General features: G+C 42.9%; 1 protein-coding gene and 1 long non-coding RNA gene across 2 annotated transcripts in view; one reads left to right on the forward strand and one right to left on the reverse strand.

Annotated features, from left to right (window-relative positions):
- Nucleotides 1-17,742, forward strand: part of RBPJ (recombination signal binding protein for immunoglobulin kappa J region) — a 138,743-nt gene that overhangs the window by 37,976 nt on the left and 83,025 nt on the right. The gene's annotated exons all lie outside the window — the stretch shown is intronic.
- LOC137546007 (uncharacterized) lies at nucleotides 5,782-7,872 on the reverse strand. Its single transcript, XR_011026149.1, has 3 exons — nucleotides 7,819-7,872; nucleotides 7,595-7,640; nucleotides 5,782-6,220 (listed from the first exon to the last, which is right to left on the reverse strand). It is a non-coding gene; the product is annotated as an uncharacterized lncRNA (long non-coding RNA).

Here is a 17,742-nt window from a genome sequence, read left to right on the forward strand (position 1 = left end):
GAGGACATCAATGCAAGACTCCGTAAACTGTCGGGGAAACTGTCGTCAGAACGGCCGCCCCGCGGGCGGGTCTAACGACCAGTATTTTTAAGAAATCTGGCGTGTGTACGCGCCTTAACACGGCTACTGCCTATAGAGCGTGCCCTTGTGGCTGCAGCTCAAGCGCTTTGAGTCCGCTACGAGAAAAGCGCAATATAAATGTACTGTCTTGTCATGAAAGTGAAGTACGCCACTGACCTACAGGATGTGTGAAATCATAACCACATCTTGTGACAGGACCAGAGCTCTCTGTTTCGGTTTACTACTATGGGTAAAATGGGAAGTGTGTGATTGGAAAGTCCCTACACACTACAGACGATGAATGAATTGTGTCCCCACTTGTCTCTCTAACCACAACACTTTCGAGGAGAATGATGTAAAACTGTGTTGCTGCACACCGTACCATAATGACTGACATTTCCTGTCACACTGTGCATGGTTACCTGCTTTGCACTCTACTCTATTGCTTCGAGGCCTTTTGCTGTTTATCTTGTGATGCTTTTCTAAAATGCTGTTTAACATTGTTTTTGCCTTTTTTTAAGGGATGTGCTTCTTGTTTTGTTTATGTATTTATCAATTCAATTCTAGCTTACTTAGCAATGCAGTTAATCCATTTTTATGAGAGGTGGTTGGTGCGATCTGTTGCTAGTGATAGGGAGACAGGAAAGGTGTGTGTGTGTGTGTGTGTGTGTGTGTGTGTGTGTGTGTGTGTGTGTGTGTGTGTGTGTGTGTGTTCTAATCTTGCTTGCTGCAAGTTGACGTGTAGTAGAATGCAGTTAATTATTCAGGATACCCATTTTCATGGTAGTCTTCCTGATCCCAGCATCAGAAATACTTTCTATTGTACAGTATATCCATATTGCTGTATATTGGTATGTAACACCACCCTCTTAGTGGCTAATTAGATGCGTGGCATGCCCCCCCCATTGGTATTTTGGAAGATGAGGTATATTTTCCCAGGCTTGGGAATTCTCAAACGAACATTCGCATAGCTGCACCTGACTGGACCAAAGAGGTCACCACCTGTCCTAAAACTGTAAAGCTCCGTACATACGCTTGATTGGAGTCGGCTGAGATGGCCGATAACGGCCCCCTCAGATGATAATCCGGCATGTGTAGAGTAGCCTCTCACCTCCGCTCCGCAAGTGATCCCAGGCAGATCTACTTGGCCGAGCAACGAACGAATCCTTTGTTCCGCCTCTTGACCCGGCTGCCCTGTGACATCAGGCACACACCCCTCCGTCGCCCTTACATAGCAACTAAAGCATCGACAGCCATACAGCTGACTCTGTGTCTTTACAGTGTTGGCCCAGCGATGTCTCCCAAGGAATCCCGTCCCGATCCCTGACGGGAGACATCAGTCATAGGTGTATACTGTCCTTAAAGAGACACTGAAGTGGAAAAAAAAAATGATTATTTATATGCAGGGCTGTGGAGTCGGTACAAAAATCTTCAGACTCAGTTTATGAAACCACGACTCCGGGTACCCAAAATGACTCCGACTCCTTAGTCTAATACTTAACAGGGATGTGGACTTTGTACAAAAATCATCCGACTCCTCAGTTAATGACATCTACGACTCCAACTCAGACTCCGGGTGCCCAAAATTACTCCAACTCCTCGACTCCAACTCCGACTCCACAGCCCTTTTTTTATATGTATAGTACAGCTAAGAAGTAAAACAGAAAAAAAGAGGGGTCCGCTTCAATGGCGTACAAAAATGTATTAGGGACTTATCCCAGAACAGCAAAAGGAACACTCCGCTGACAGGTTTCGGACCTTGTTGGTCCTTAATCATAGCACTGGTGCTATGATTAAGGACCACTCCTGGTCCGAAAACACAATCTCTGTCTGCTTTCAGTTCTGGAATTAATTGCACACACAACACAAATGTAGTGTTGCACATAATGTGGACCTCTGAGAAACTACACATTAACTTGCATAAGGTGTGCGTGGCAATTTGTGTTTTCTGATGTGGAAAAAGTGCATATCACCTTGGCCAAGCATGCATCCTGCCGTTGAGATGGTACAAGGAAGACTAAAAAAGGCTGTGTGGTCCAAGCAGGCATGTGGGAAACTGACACTAGTATCCATTTCTGCAGGGACACTGGTGCTGGCATCTGGGACTTAGCTGACTTTATACAAATAAGAACTGCATCCCCAATGAAGACTGAGCATCTATTGCTTTCGGTAGCAGTCCTTGGGGAATGGCCTGGTTGTCACGAATGATTTTTCAGTCCTTAGTCTGTCCAGGATGTACCTAGTTCTGATGTAGGAAAGAGGCAAAATGGTATAGTATATTCTGCCTCTGAAGAAGCTGGTTTAACCAGCGAAACGGCTGTCAGGCACTAGAATACCCCCACTGCTTTGTACCTTGCTCTCCCAAACCGGAATAAAGGGATTTTTATTGAAGTGGTGCCCCACTTTGCCTCTATACTACATCGGATGTTCGCAGACGATTGGATGTGCACGCTTCTTGTCCCTGCTCTGGTTTTCCGCCCTGAAGCGTTTGGTGCCATGATATTTTTCTTCCTTTCAGTTTACATATACCCAGTTCTGTGGCAAATGATGCAGAAATATAATTTTTTTTATTATTGTATTGTGGTGAAGTGTGTAAATCCTGAGAGATGCAAATGTCTTTCAGCTTTGTTTGGAATTTTTGATAGTATTGCTGTTTCATGCGCAACATAGTACATAAGTTAATCGGAACTCTACCAGCAGTTTCAACCAACAAACACAAATTGCCAGCAGTGGTGAAGACTAACTTCTTAGGCTGTTAATGTGCTCTGCTGTCCTCAAAGTAAACCTGAGACTGGGGCTTCCTCCAGCCCCCTTGAGGCCGTTCACTCCCGCCCCCTTGAGGCCGTTCACTCCCTCACCTTCCTCCCAGGAGACTCTGATCCTCCGCTGGCCACCGGGCTGTGCATTTGCAGTGCGATTGGGGAGAAGAGACCGGGCTGGCCATCGGAGGATTTAAGCATCCCAGGTAGACGGCAAAGGAGCAGTGAGGATCACCGGATGAAATGCAAATAGGTTTTATTCGGATTTCATCCAGATAATTAAAGCACCTGTAGACAAATGGCAAAAGAAAGACACGGCACTCAGGAGCTGTGTGCAGCAACAAGCTGTATTGGAGCCAGCGATAGCACTACAGGTTTCAGGCGGAGCCCTTCCACACTCCGCCCGAAACATGTAGTGCTATCGCTTGCTCCAATACCGCTTGTTGCTGCACACATTTCTTGAGTTCCTGTGTCTTTCTTTTGCTACCCGTCTGTGTCCGCTCGCCACCCCCGCATATGTCCGCTCCCCTCCCTGCTTGTGTGTGTGTCCGCTCGCCACCTCGCATATGTCCGCTCCCCTCCCTGCTTGTGTGTGTGTCCGCTCGCCACCCCGCATATGTCTGCTCCCCTCCCTGCTTGTCTGTGTCCGCTCACCACCCCGCATATGTCTGCTCCACTCCCCGCTTGTCTGTGTCCGCTTGCCACCCCGCATATGTCCGCTCCCCTCCCCGCTTGTCAGTGCGATTTCATCGGCTTTTTGTATCGCAGACCTGGTCTCCTCTCTGTCGCTCCTCTAGTGATGAATGTACTGATGACGCATATTGCAGAAGTCATCACTAGAGGAGCGATAGAGAGGCGACTAGGTCTGCGATCCCGGGAGCCGCTGAAATAGTAAGACTGTGGCTATGCTGACACACGGGAGAGTGCACAGACAAGTGAGGAGGGGAGAGGACATATGCGGGGTGGCGAGCGGACACAGACACAAGCAGGGAGGGGAGCGAGGGGCAGCGGACCTTACACAGGGAACCAGTATATGGGCTGCATATTCATACATGCCAGTACAGGAAGACGGGGAGGGCAGACCACACAGGTAGCGGGGCACCACACTGAGCACTCCTGAGAACACCTGGGGCCTCCGAAGAACACATGGGGGACACCTGGGGCATCCTGAGAACACATGGGAGACATCATCTACAAAACGCTCCTGAATATAAATGCACCAGATTTAGTATATATATATTTTTCCTGATTTTGGCCCTCTAAACCCGGGTGCATCTTATATTCCGGAGCGTCTTATACGGTGGAAAATACGGTAAAACCTATTCGCATTTTATCCGGTAGTCAGCACTGCGAGGGAGCCCATGACCTAAAAGTTGGCTGGAGGAAGCCCCAGGTAAGTATAAATGCTTTTACATTCGCAGTCTCAGGTACACTTTTAAAGACTAGGTTCAACAGCTCCCCCAAGGTTAGTTTACTTTCGATTACTGTATTTTACCATTCAATATAGTATGTATGTAGCGTGGGGTTCAGTACTGTGCCTAGGCCTGTTTTTGACATGGAGTCTCAAGCAACCAGAAAGAACACTTAATGTGTAACTGTCGGGCATAAAATCTAAAATCAATTCTTTTTTTTTTATGTGGTAAACAAGTAATAAGTATGCTAACCAGGCAATCCAAAAGTAAAAAAATCACTCTTAATTTTGTATCCATAAAACATTCCCCAGTTTCCCTGGCTCTTATTTGGTACATTGCCACACAAAGTAAGTTGCAGGGCATGCTGGGTTGTCCTTTTATTTTATTTTATTTTTTGCTTCTTTACTTTCCCTTCAGACTGAACTAATGCAGCCTAAATGGCTGAAGCCTCTTTCCCTCCTGGTTTCCCCTCTCACACCTCTGTTCCTCTCTGATTGGCCAATATTTCTCATGCTGAGACAATGCACTTTCGATTGCAGAGCTGGGTGGGAGTGTCTGCAGACTGGTAGGAGGGCGGACAAGGCATACACAATCGGGCAGAGTAGAGTAAAGGAGGAAATTACATCAGGATTGGCCTCAAGATAGACACAGTTTAAATGGAGAATCTTAAGAAGGATTTTTTTTACTATAGAAAAAGTCAAAACGCGGACAGTGCAATACATATGTTATGTAAGTAGAGCAAGTATTTATCTACTTATATACCGGTATGTGTTTTTTTTTCCCCGAGATAGTATGGCTGACAGCTCCTCTTTAAAGAGACTGAAGTCTCTAAAAATTCAGGTTTTTATTTTAAAAATCTCTTTAATATCAATGCCCTAACTAAAACGCTGCATCCCCACGGCTGCACACTAAGTAAATCCCCCCCAAACTCCCCAGAGCAGACTGCAGGGAGCTCTTCCGTGAAGAGGCAGAGCTTTTGGCTGCAGTCTGCTTTCACTGAGAGAGGCGGAGATGCGCTCGGATTGACGCGCATGGAGGCAGAGCTACAGCCCCAAGAAAGTTGTAGGTTTTTGCTGGGGAGTTTAGGGTGATTTAGTTATCTGCAGGGATGCTGCGTTTTAGTTAGGGCATTGATGTTAGAGATTTTTAAAATAAAAATCTTAAGTTTATTAGACTTTCATTGTCTCTTTAACCGGCATCAGCTGATCCCCCATCAGTGCTGGATAACAGATGCTCTAATGCAGTGTTCCCCAACCCTGTCCTCAGGGACCACCAATGGTGCATGTTTTGTGGAAATCCACACAGGTAGTTAATCAGCTCTGCCAAGATACTAATTACCTCACCTGTGATTGTGAGTGGTTTTCTGCAAAACATGTACTGTTGGTGGGCCTTGAGGACAGGGTTGGGGAACTCTGCTCTAATGTATTACAGTGAACTTATGTGAATTGGGTGTAATGCGGCCTGTAGGTGGTGCTGTGCCATCTTATTCTGACAGCCCATCTATACCAGTGATAGATCTAACCATTGAAGTGTTATAGCTTCACTGGAAAAACGTTATTTTATGATCCTCTTGTTGTCCAGGTTGTTTTAGTTTTGGTGTCATCCCTTTTTAATAGTCACGGCAGCAAGCTTGGACAGTACCTTTTTGTTTGACTTGGTATTTGTTTTGGTGAAATAGTCCTTTAATAAATGAGAATGTTGAAGCAGCGTGTGTAGAATAATAGGCAGGTGTGTCAGGCCATGTAATAAAGTATTCCACCCTGTGCTGCTTCATGCAATAAAATGATTCTTCCCGGTCACATCACCACAGAAACATGTCCTTGAAAGTGGGTCACTGTGTCATTTCACGCTGCTGTCAGGCTGTGGCTGCGGCTTCAGCTGCTAACATGCTGCACAACGCTCAATCACATTTCTTGACTTTTATAAGTGAACTCCGTGCTCTGATAAAATGAGTCCAGATTGTCCCCCACCTTCCGTCTTTGTTTCAACCTTTTACAGTAGAAACGAAAGAATAATAAAATATACAAAGAGGAAAGTCAGCCAAAACCTAAAGGAAACCAGAAGTAAAAACAAACAGATCACATCGTGTGTGTGTGTGTGTGTGTGTGTGTGTGTGTGTGTGTGTGTGTGTGTGTGTGTGTGTGTGTGTATATATATATATTTTTTTATTTTATTTTCCTCATCCCAGATAGGACTTTGGGTTGGCACACACCAAAAACCGCTAGCTCATCCGCAAACGCTAGCGGTTTTACAGAGCGATTCTAGGCATGTTTAGAGATTCTCTAAACATGCCTAGCATTTTTGGAGTGTTTTTGTGTATCAGATTTTATATTTTGTTACAGTAAAACTGTAACTGAACAGCTTCTATAACAAAAACTCTTGGAAAATTGCTCTGATTTAGCACTCTTCAGAGCAGTTTTTCACGTTACTATAGTTTACATTGAGGCAAAAACTCCTCAGAAATCTCAAAAATGCTGCAGGACCCGAGTTTGCGTTTGGGGGAAAAATGAGCCACTCTGATGTGCACCATCCCATTGAAATACAAGATATAAGGTTAAAAGTTTCCTTTTTTATTTTATAATAAAAAGATTCACTGTTGTATATGCTCCTATAGAGCTAGAAGCAAAAAAACATTGTATATATATTAATCCACCATGCACTCATTTGCTCACACACATGCTCACTACAATTTTTATGAAGGACCCTTTTCTGACTGCAGTGTGATATCACTACATGTACTGAACATCTAAATGGTGGTATATCAGAAGATAAGTCTCTCTATATATGTGGAAATCCCCTGAGTATTCTTTGAAGAAATAAGCCTTATTTTTCTTATAACCTATATTTTATATATTTTTTATTGTTTATTTATACATATTTTTTCCCCCAAAGGGTCACCAGTGGGCTTGTAGTGAGCATGTGTGTGAGCAAATGAGTGCATGGTGGATTGATATATGTACAATGTGTTTTTGCTTCTAGCTCTATGGGAGCATATACAACAGTGAATCTTTTTATTATAAAATAAAAAAGGAAACTTTTAACCTTATATCTTGCGCTCCTTATTGTATATTTAGATTGGTTTACTCTTGGTGGAGGGAGGAGGTACCCCCACAGTGTAAGGTAGCAGCAGGTGGTAATTTATACTCTTCCATCCCGTTATTAGGGTATTTTTTAATATACAGCGCCTCTTAATTTCTTTTTTAAATCCCATTGAAATACATTGGCCAAGCGTTTTTCAAAGCGCAAGCGTTTTTAAAAACGCCCAGAACCGACCACTGGCTGCTAAGAGGGATATGGAGAAGGGGATGTTGTTTCCTTTTAAAGCATGCCTGAACTGTGCACAACCTTTGGATTTGAACTCACCTAGGCTTCTTCCAGCCCCAGTAAGTCTGGCAGGTGACTCTTCACTCTGAAATAAAAAAAAAAAAAAAAATAGTTTAACATATATGTTCCCCATATGGTAAACTAGTTTTTTTTTTTTTTTTTTTTTTTTTTTATCACTTGAGAAACCTTAATCTACAGAAAACTTAACAGATCCTAAACTGTAACCAAAAACCATCACAAACCATAAAAGGCAAACATCTCACTTATAGGCATATAGAGTCGCTTTAGGATGCTACCATGGCACCCCAAGTTGCACTGTAAACAGTGTGTGTTTATTAAGAAGGTCCATGGCATCACCTAGGCAACAACAAATTGTTGAATCTTTTACAGTGTTTCAGATTCTGAAGCTTCCTCTTCCTGTGTCAGAGCTAAAATGAGCTCAATTGCGGGAGGAAAATGGTGTGATAAAACTCATCTTTACCAGCTACTATTGACCACTTTTTTATTGGGGGAGGGGGGGGGGTGTATTTGACTTTTTTTTATTATTATTAGATCTACCAAATGTGCAAGCAAAGTAGATGGTTTACTGCATGAAATGTGTAGTGTAGCTTCACAGTCATGCAGTGGGATGCGACAGTTTGGGCACCCTTGTTAATCATCATGATTTTCCTGTATAAATCGTTGGTTGTTACGATAAAAAATGTCAGCTAAATATACCATATAGGAGACACACACAGTGATATTTGAGAAGTGAAATTAAGTTTATTGGACTTACGGAGAGTGTGCAATAATTGTTTCATCAAAATTAGGCAGGTGCATAAATTTGGGCACCACAAAAAAAAGGTAATTTGGGTACTTTTGTTTTTTTTTTATCGATTGTCGTCCGATGTGGCAATATCTGTTGTGCAGACGTTTCAGTCCTAGTCTATCCAACCTCTATACTGTACTGTACAAGGCTTTATTCCACAGGCCTTTTTTCTGATTCCTCCCAGAATGGCCAGACAGAAGCTGTCTCACCACCTCCAGATGTCAGATCACTTGTTTCCTTCTATACTGTGCACTCCTGACTTTGTTTTGCCATGTGTTTGGGTCAGTTAGAAACTTTCAATACATTTGACTGTCACAAGATCAAGTTTCATAATACAGCAGGTGTTATTGTAGGCCGGCATTCCATTGCAGCCTGCTTTTACTCTCGTTTGCTATAATGACCGTTTTATTGGCTTAAGAGACTCGGCATGACCTGCCCGCCATCAGCATCCCATCAGAGGACAGAGCAGTGCAGCAGGCTGGTCATACACTTACAGTATAACACAGCCTGAAAGGCATTCTCTGCATAGCCGCACATCATCTATCAGACTGTGTAGGAGGAAAAGGAAGAGTATATATAAACTCAGGCACCACACTTCCACTACTTCTCTGTGGGCTGCCTGGCTGCAGCGCTGTACACATGCCAGAATAATCCCCGCACTGTCTGGGTCAGTACAATGAGCCAGGGCTTTCCCCTGGTGGATTACATCTTCATTCCTCCGCTGAGACTGAGCTTTATTACATTGGCTGCAGTTCAAGCTCAGAGAGGGATTGTGTGTTTCCCTTTCACATTCAGCTCTGCACCATAAAGTTCCTCACGTAGTCGTCTTCCTTGTAAATGTGTGGCATTTCTGAATATTTCCATTTTATTTAAAGCTGACAAATGGATTTATAAGAAGTGTTATTTTTCTCCTCTTTTCTGTAAAGCATCTGGTGGTGCACAGAACAGTCCAGTCTGAGAACTCTGTTTATGCCCTATTGCCAGCTCTGGTTACTTGGCAGTGAGCACTGCTGAGTCATTCAGCCAAGTAAATGGGCTAGACTATCTGTACAGTGTTTATGTGCCTACCCATGTACAATGGTTGTCACATGAAAGTATCGGTACTCTGTCCATCTGGCAACAGTTTGAAGGCTGTGTGGATGCCTCATTCTGTTATAGCAGAGCAATATTTATTGGCAGTGCAGCACTTAAAGGACTACTATATATATTTTTGTTTTACAGTCAGCATTCTGACAGGTTTTGGACTAGTACATCTCCGCAAGGGGGGCTCTCTGGGTTTTATTTTTAAAAACATTTCCTGAATGGCAGTTGCTTAGCCAGAAACTGCTGAAATACTGCGCAAGCAAGCAGTGAGGTTGGCCAGCATCTTTGTATAGATCCCTTCCAGGGAATGCTTTTGAAAAGAATAAAGGAAATACTGAGTAATCCTCCATGAGGAGATGGATTAGTTCAAAACCTGTCAGAATTTTACTGCCTACTGTAAGCAACAGTAACATGGGAGAAAAGTAATTTATAGTACATTTTACTGTGAGTAATGTACTTATAAGTGTATTTTAAATTTTACTTTACTTTTTTGTTGTTGTTGTTGTTGCAATGGAGGTCTTTTTAATGGGGCTGCTTTTGTCAGGCAGGGTGAGGAGGGAATGATGTGCTCAGGGGGTTGCTGTTCTTCTTGATCTTAAAGTGAGCTTGAGACACCTGTATACATTCTCAGCCAAGGTTAGTAAAGCTTGAGTACTTGCCTATATTGAGGGTTATCTGCGCACTGTTTACACTTGTGATTTAGTGCAGCTTCAAGAGCGTATAAACACCATAACTGTCACCCATAATACTCAGGACTGGATTGCTAGCGTGATGGTTCTGGGCATGAGTGTTGCACAGACAGGTGGCTATATACAAGAATGTAAGCACTATTAATAGCATGCACCTCTGTGCAGTCAAATAATGCCCATTGGCCGTGAAACAATTACCATAAGGACAAACAAAAAAAGACAAAGCCAATCAGGGCCACTATTATGTATTAATCATATCAACTCAGGTATTTCATGAAACAAAACATCTTTATTGTACACAAGCTACATCCATAGAAACAATTAAAACATGAAAGTCTCCCGGAGTTCACCGAAAATAATCGGCGCTCCCCCTGCCATCTCTAAGTATTTCATAAGCATAACAAATTGATTATAGGTAAATCGTCCACTCTGATAATACAGGACCACAGTGAACAATCGTATAATTAAATAGCCACGTGGGTAGCTTGTGTACAATAAACATATTTGGTTTCATGAAATACCTGAGTTGATATGATTAATACATGATAGTGGCCCTGATTGGTTTGTCTTTTTTTTTTTTCTTTGTCAGCACAGACAGGTGGCGACAGCAAAGTAATAATCGGAACATTTGTATAGCGCTTTTCTCCTGTCTGACTCAAAGCGCTCAAGAGCTGCAGCCACTAGGATGCGCTCAAGAGGCCACCCAGCAGTGTTATGGAGTCTTGCCTTGAACTCCTTACTGAATAGGTACTGACCCTAGCCAGGATTCGAACCCCGGTCTCCCATGTCAAAGGCAGAGCACGTAATCCGTACTCTATCCAGCCACTGCTAAGTAACATGGACTCCTCAATGCAGGAGGAGGTGGGACGACCTTGCAGGGCATGACCGAATCTGCTTCCAGGGTGTAGGATAATTAGGGACGCAGCGTTCCTGTTCATCGCAGTCATTTAAATATCCAATGTGCTGGAAGTAGTAGTGAATTTTAAAATGGAAACTGACATTGATTTCCTATTGCAAACCAGCATCGTGAAAAATTGTATAACTTAAAATACACGTGTACACATTATTTAGTACTAGATAAGCCCGCCCGTTTAAAAATGGGCGCTAGGGCTCGGCCACGACCCCCCCCTTGCAACACCCAAACGGTCAGCACGCAAAGTGTGCACGGCCCGCCCCCCATGAACCCGTGCTGTCCCAAGTCTGCCTGCATGCCGCCCATGTGTGCTGGCCAAAACGCACGGACACAGATATTATTATATAGGATTTATATAGCTCAGAAATCTGCATAGTAGCACATCAATGCTCTTAATGACCGTTTGGCGGATGCAGCATGGCCAAGCTTTTGCGTGAAGGGGAGCACGGTCATGGTCAGAAGTCTGACAAGCTCTTATCGAGTGTCTTCTGTGCGTGCAGGGTTGGGGGCACGTGCTGCAGTGGTTAGGGCCAGGAGGACATAGGAAACCTCTGCAGGAACTCAAGGCTTTCCTTTTCTTATACAAGTATCAGGTTTTTTTAACCTTACATTTGCCTCAGGTAAACTTTTTAACACTTCAGAGAAACCGCCATATCAGTTTTACTGAGGAGATGTGGTTAAGGCTTTGGTAGGGGGTTGTTTGGGGGAAATGGGATTAGCAAATGTATCTTTTTAACCACTATATTAGTATCATTACTGAAGGCTTCAGTTTTATTTGTTTAGCACACTTCTGGTGCTCTTTAATCAACTAGCACACCAAAAATAAATAAATTGTGTGCTGCTCTGGGGGACAACTGGTGACATGAATTGTGCAGTGTCACTGCAATTGTGTGGCGATGCAGGAGGTACATAACGTAATTATGACTGTTACTAAGACAGAGGAAGGACTCCTAGCCTCTTTAGCTTCACTAGTTTTGTGTCATGTTTAAAAAAATAAATGCAATATCTGAACTTCCCCTTTAATGGTTAATTCTGTGTCGCATGACAAGGTTACAAAAGAAACACTCTGAATAAAATACATAGTAAAGCCTACATTTCTCCTCTCGTCATAGACACGGTTTGCCTTGTGACCGCAGTGCGGAGTGGCGTTTCAGCACTGGAAAAGCCGTAAATCACAATATTTACTTATGTCTCAGTCTCTATGCACTAGTTAGCGGATGACGTCAGGACTATTTCCCCGAGACAAACAAGGGGTCCTGGCTACCAACTCCACAATAGAGAGGAGCCGGAATCAGAGGCTAGAACTGGCCTGGCATTGACAGTGAACAAACAAGATAAAGATTACGCACTGTACAGATACCTTTGAATCAACACAGAACAGAAATTGGATGTTTGAGCGTTCTATCCATCACACACCTTTTATCATTTCATAGCTTGTCTTTCAACCACACTAGAAGAATAGCAAATGCCATTTTCTCCACTCTTCCCAGCCAGGAAACTGGCAGTTCATTACATCTCATTGTATTTGAAGTGTATATCCACTTACCAAAAGAGAGAAAACAATAACCCTCATCTAATCACAGTTCAAGTATTTTAACAAACAGTATTAAACGTGACAGGTTAGCTGCACAGTAACACCGCATGTTTTATTGTGAAAGCTACTTTAGGTTCAACGGTTGAAACCAGAAGGATTGTTTTGGACTTTTTATACAAACAGCCATCATAGAAAAGGAAGAGAGATACAATTGTTTATCTCATTACTTTATTTTCACCTCAGATGTCCTTTAATGCATGCAAAGTACATTTGTTCCACAGTGTACCTGAAATAAACTCTCTCATGTGGGCTAATTGTCTAAGAAATGCAAATTTCCTTTGTGTGGTTTCCCACTGACAATCATTGTGCCAGCATAAATATATTGCCTGTGGTACAGAGCACAGTAGAGTGGAGCATCTTTTTGTTTTGGAAAATGAAAGTGAAAGCAACTCTGAGGAGGGGACCTGACAGAGGCTACTCTGCCAAAAGACATGTGACAGTAGTACGGAGGTGTGCTGTGCTGCCCCCTCCTGGGAATAGCGGTACAGGCAATCCCCCTACTTATAGACAGGTTCCTGGAGGTTGTTTGTAAGTTGAATTTGTTAGTCATTTGTTATACATTGTCAATTTATTTTCGTTTCATGTACGCTTGAAAGCACATCTGACCTAAAGAAAACTCAATAAAAGAAACACGTAAGCTTAATACGTACCTCCTAGTGGAGTGAAGGAGAACAGACAGCATATCTGTGCTCAGTTCACGTAATTGTGTTCAGGTCAGGTATCCTGAAGGCTAACGGACAACTGAAGTGAGAAGAATATGGAGCCTGCCGAATCTATTTCCTTTTATAACCGTACCAGTTCCCTGGCAGCCCTGCTGATCTGTTTGTTTGCAGTAGTGTCTGAATAACACCAGAAGCAAGTCTGCAGCTAATCTTGTCAGATCTGACAATAATGTTAGAAACGCCTGATCTGAATATGCTTGTTCAGGGTTTAAAGAGACACTGAAGCGAAAAAAAAAATATGATATAATGAATTGGTTGTGTACTATGAATAATTACTAGAAGATTAGCAGCAAAGAAAATATTCTCATATTTTTATTTTCAGGTATATAGTGTTTTTTCTAACATTGCATCACTCTATAATATGTGCAGATTACACAACACTCAGCATTCAAAATGAGTATTTCAGAGCAGTCTGTGAAGTAATGAACTCTCCTCTAGCAGAGGAAAAGTAAACAGTTCAATTACAGTTGAGATAATAAAAGTCAGATAACAGCCCTCTCCACGACTAAGTTAGTCGGAGAGCTTAATAGCTTTTTTGCATAGAGATAACAACTGGAGTTTCTCAACTCTTCCTCTACTGGAAACAATTAGACTGATGTATCTGATCTTAATGTTTTTTTTCTTAGCTGTACTACACATACAAATCATAATATCATAATTTTTTTTTTCGCTTCAGTGTCTCTTTAAAGCAGGATTGTCAATTTGTCACCATAAAATAAAATTTCAATAGCAACTGGTCTGAGTGTATTAAGTGATAAAGATGCTAATCCTGCATTCAAAACTTTCAAAACTTTTTCTGCTGTTATGGTTTGGAGTTATCACATACTTAAAGAGACTCTGAAGCGAGAATAAATCTCGCTTCAGAGCTCATAGTTAGCAGGGGCATGTGTGCCCCTGCTAAACCGCCGCTATCCCGTGGCAAAACGAGGGTCCCTGACCCCCCAAAACCCCTCCGAGTAGCAGGGGATATCTCCCCCGCCCCTCTGTCTCCCTTCACTGGGAGGGGCGGGGGAGAGGCGACGATGCGCCGCTGATAGACGCGACTGGAGGCAGGGCTGCCCAATTTGGTCGTTGATTTTACGGGGGGGGCGTTGGGGGTGAAGGGACCCCCGTTTAGCCGCGGGATAGCAGCGTTTTAGCAGGGGCACACATGCCCCTGCTATGAGCTCTGAAGCGAGAATTATTCTCCCTTCAGTGGGCCATATGCAATTCACTTTTTCACCTGAGTTTTCTCCTAGGTGATATTTTTAAACTTGTCAATAAAATGCCTTTTAAGCCACCAGAAAACAAGAAAATACTCAAAATACTTTTTATAGTACCGTTTCACCTACTTTTTGGTACTTTTTTTAGTTGAAAAGTGCTGAAAAGTTATTTTAAATTGAATTGCATATGGGCCAGTGTCTCTTTAAGGAGCACTGGCCCTTTTTGTAGTCAGTGCCAAACAGTTGCATGCTGCGGGTTCTTTTTATCTATAATCCATTCCTTCTCTTCCCTTTATTTCCCTGCCTAGCCTCTTATCTGAAACACAATCTCCTGCTCACTTGTGTTTACAAGCAAGGCTGAGGTGGCTCAGCGATTGGAGGAGATAAGGAAAAAAAAAGCAAAGGGCAGAAATGACATCAGGATTTAGCCTAAACTGTGGGCAAAAGACATGGTTCCCACCAGGAACAGAATTATCTTCATTTACTATATAACATTCACTGAAATCAAAACGTGGACAGTATAATATATGTGTTATGTAAGTAGATCAAGTATTTATCTACTTACATAAGGGTTTTTTTTCCTTGGCATAGTATGGCTGATCCTACTGCTTTAAAGTATTTGAGGCAGAGGATCAGAATGATAGCCAGGCAACTAGTATTGCTTAAAAGGAAATAAATATGCCAGCCTCCATATCCCTCTCACTTCAGTTGTCCTTTAATTCACAGTGCTTAGTTGTGCTGCAGAATAATTCTGCATGTCAACCTGCCCATACATACAGTTATATCCTCGGTACAAAAATCATCCGACCTCAACTCAGACTCCTCAATTTATGAAACCACCGATGCCAACTCTAGGCACCCAAAATTGCTCCGACTCCACAGCCCTGGTTACATCACAGTACTGCGTTGTAACTGAGCACGTTATTTGAACTTGCTGCATGCAGGCTTTGTATTAGTCTGTCACCAGCCTTCATTGCAGTGTACACTCATTATGGCGTATGCATTATGCAACTGACCACAGTGAATCCAGCTTCAAGGTATTCTCCATCAAAGATTGGTAAGGAAAATCCATGGTTTCTGCAAGCAAAGCAAGCATGTTGGGAAGCTGCAAGTGGGGGTGTATGCTGTAATAGTTTCCCCTAACTTTGACCAATATTATTTACCTGATCTAAGGCCTCACCTAATAACGTATGGCGGTCAGTGGATTAGACTGACTCGCTCTTGAATTACATGTCACTTTATCCACACATGATTTAAGGAGTAAGGGCTTGTTCACACTATGAGCATTTCCAATTATTTTTATTTTTTTTTTAAAGCGCTGGCGATTTTAGAAATCGTCCTAAAAGCGCTTGTACAATTATTTCCTATGAGACTGTTAGCCTGTGCTACATGTACCATTTTCTGAGCGCTTTGACTAAATGGAAGGTATAGGGAAATCACAGTTTGAAACCTCTTTTTATTGCGATTTCCTGAACGCTTTTATGAATAAGTACATTGTATTCATTTTTGGGTCAAAGAGTTCACTTCCTGACTGATTTAAGAATTAATAAAAAAAAACGCTTACAAAAAAAAAACGCTTTTCTAAGCGCAGGGAAAAGTACGTTTACTCAATAATAATAATTCTTTCTGTTTTAGGAAAGCAAACTTTTGTTTTTCTTAACATCTTAACCTCCCTGGCGTTCTATTAAGATCGCCAGGGAGGCTGCGGGAGGGTTTTTTTTAATAAAAAAAAAACTATTTCATGCAGCCAACTGAAAGTTGGCTGCATGAAAGCCCACTAGAGGGCGCTCCGGAGGCGTTCTTCCGATCGCCTCCGGCGGCCAGAAGTAACACGGAAGGCAGCAATGAGCGGCCTTCCGTGTTTCGCTTACCTCGTCGCCATGGCGACGAGCGGAGTGACGTCATGGACGTCAGCCGACGTCCTGACGTCAGCCGCCTCCGATCCAGCCCTTAGCGCTGGCCGGAACTTTTTGTTCCGGCTACGCTGGGCTCAGGCGGCTGGGGGGACCCTTTTTCGCCGCTGCATGCGGCGGATCGCCGCGCTGCAGCGGCGATCAGGTAGCACACGCGGCTGGCAAAGTGCCGGCTGCGTGTGCTGCTTTTTATTTGAGCCAAATCGGCCCAGCAGGGCCTGAGCGGCAGGCTCCGGCGGTACTGGACGAGCTGAGCTCGTCCAGACCGCTCAGCAGGTTAATAAGGGGGCATTTAGGACCATTGTAGTCCCTTACACACTCCAATAAGTTCTGGGTCACCATGAGCTTGCTGGTTAGTCTGTGCCTCTCGGATTCACAAGCCCTACTCCATAGAGCCAAATTAATCCATGCCATGCACTGATGAGGATCAAACAATCCGAAACAGTCTGTATGCATGTTGGATTATTATGGCTCTGTACAAATTAACAAGCTGACACATCATTGCATTCCAGCGGTTCTGGAGGTGTGTTTAGCTTCTAAGGGTAGAATGGTTAATTTGCATATATTCAGCATTGTTGCTCTGGGAGACATCTCAAGCTCACTCCAACCTGAATTATCGCAAATTCTTTCTGTTTTAGGAAAGCAAACTTTTGTTCACTCAATAAAAGCTCAATAAATCGCTCAGCGCTTGCGATAATGTGAACAAAGCCTAAAAGAGTCTTCTGTGGTTCATTTCAGAATTGCAGTTCCTAGAAAAATCTATCTTTTTTTTTTTATTTTAATCTATACAAATGTAGGAGGGGATATCTCCCATGACATGTGTTCATGCATAGTATTTGTTCAGTGGGGTTCTCCTTTAATGTCAGTGCAATTTATGTGCTTTCCCTTTATGAAAGTGGTGGGCATTTACTCTCTGCAATTTAGTACATTCGTGGTGAAGACATCTGAGGGGTATTTGTTTTGTATTGAGCTTCAAAACAAAAAGCATTTAGTACTAGTGAAACTACTTTTTTTTCAGAGGTGTCAGAATAACTTTCCAACTCCTTCAAATTTTTCTTTTGACAATTTTACAAAACCAGTCACCGCTGCTGAGCCCACTTACCAACCGCAGAGAGAACCTTCTTATCCAGCTTCTAACCAGTAGTTCTTGACCTTTCTGCTTTCGTCTGCTTGTCTTGTGAGTAGTTGCCTTTATTCTGCGTAAAGAGGAAACGCTTCCACCTACAAAATGTGGTTAGATTTCTAACTGCGCTGGTGAAGCTG

The sequence above is a fragment of the Hyperolius riggenbachi genome, chromosome 1, assembly GCF_040937935.1.
Source record: "Hyperolius riggenbachi isolate aHypRig1 chromosome 1, aHypRig1.pri, whole genome shotgun sequence".
NCBI classification, from domain to species: domain Eukaryota; kingdom Metazoa; phylum Chordata; class Amphibia; order Anura; family Hyperoliidae; genus Hyperolius; species Hyperolius riggenbachi.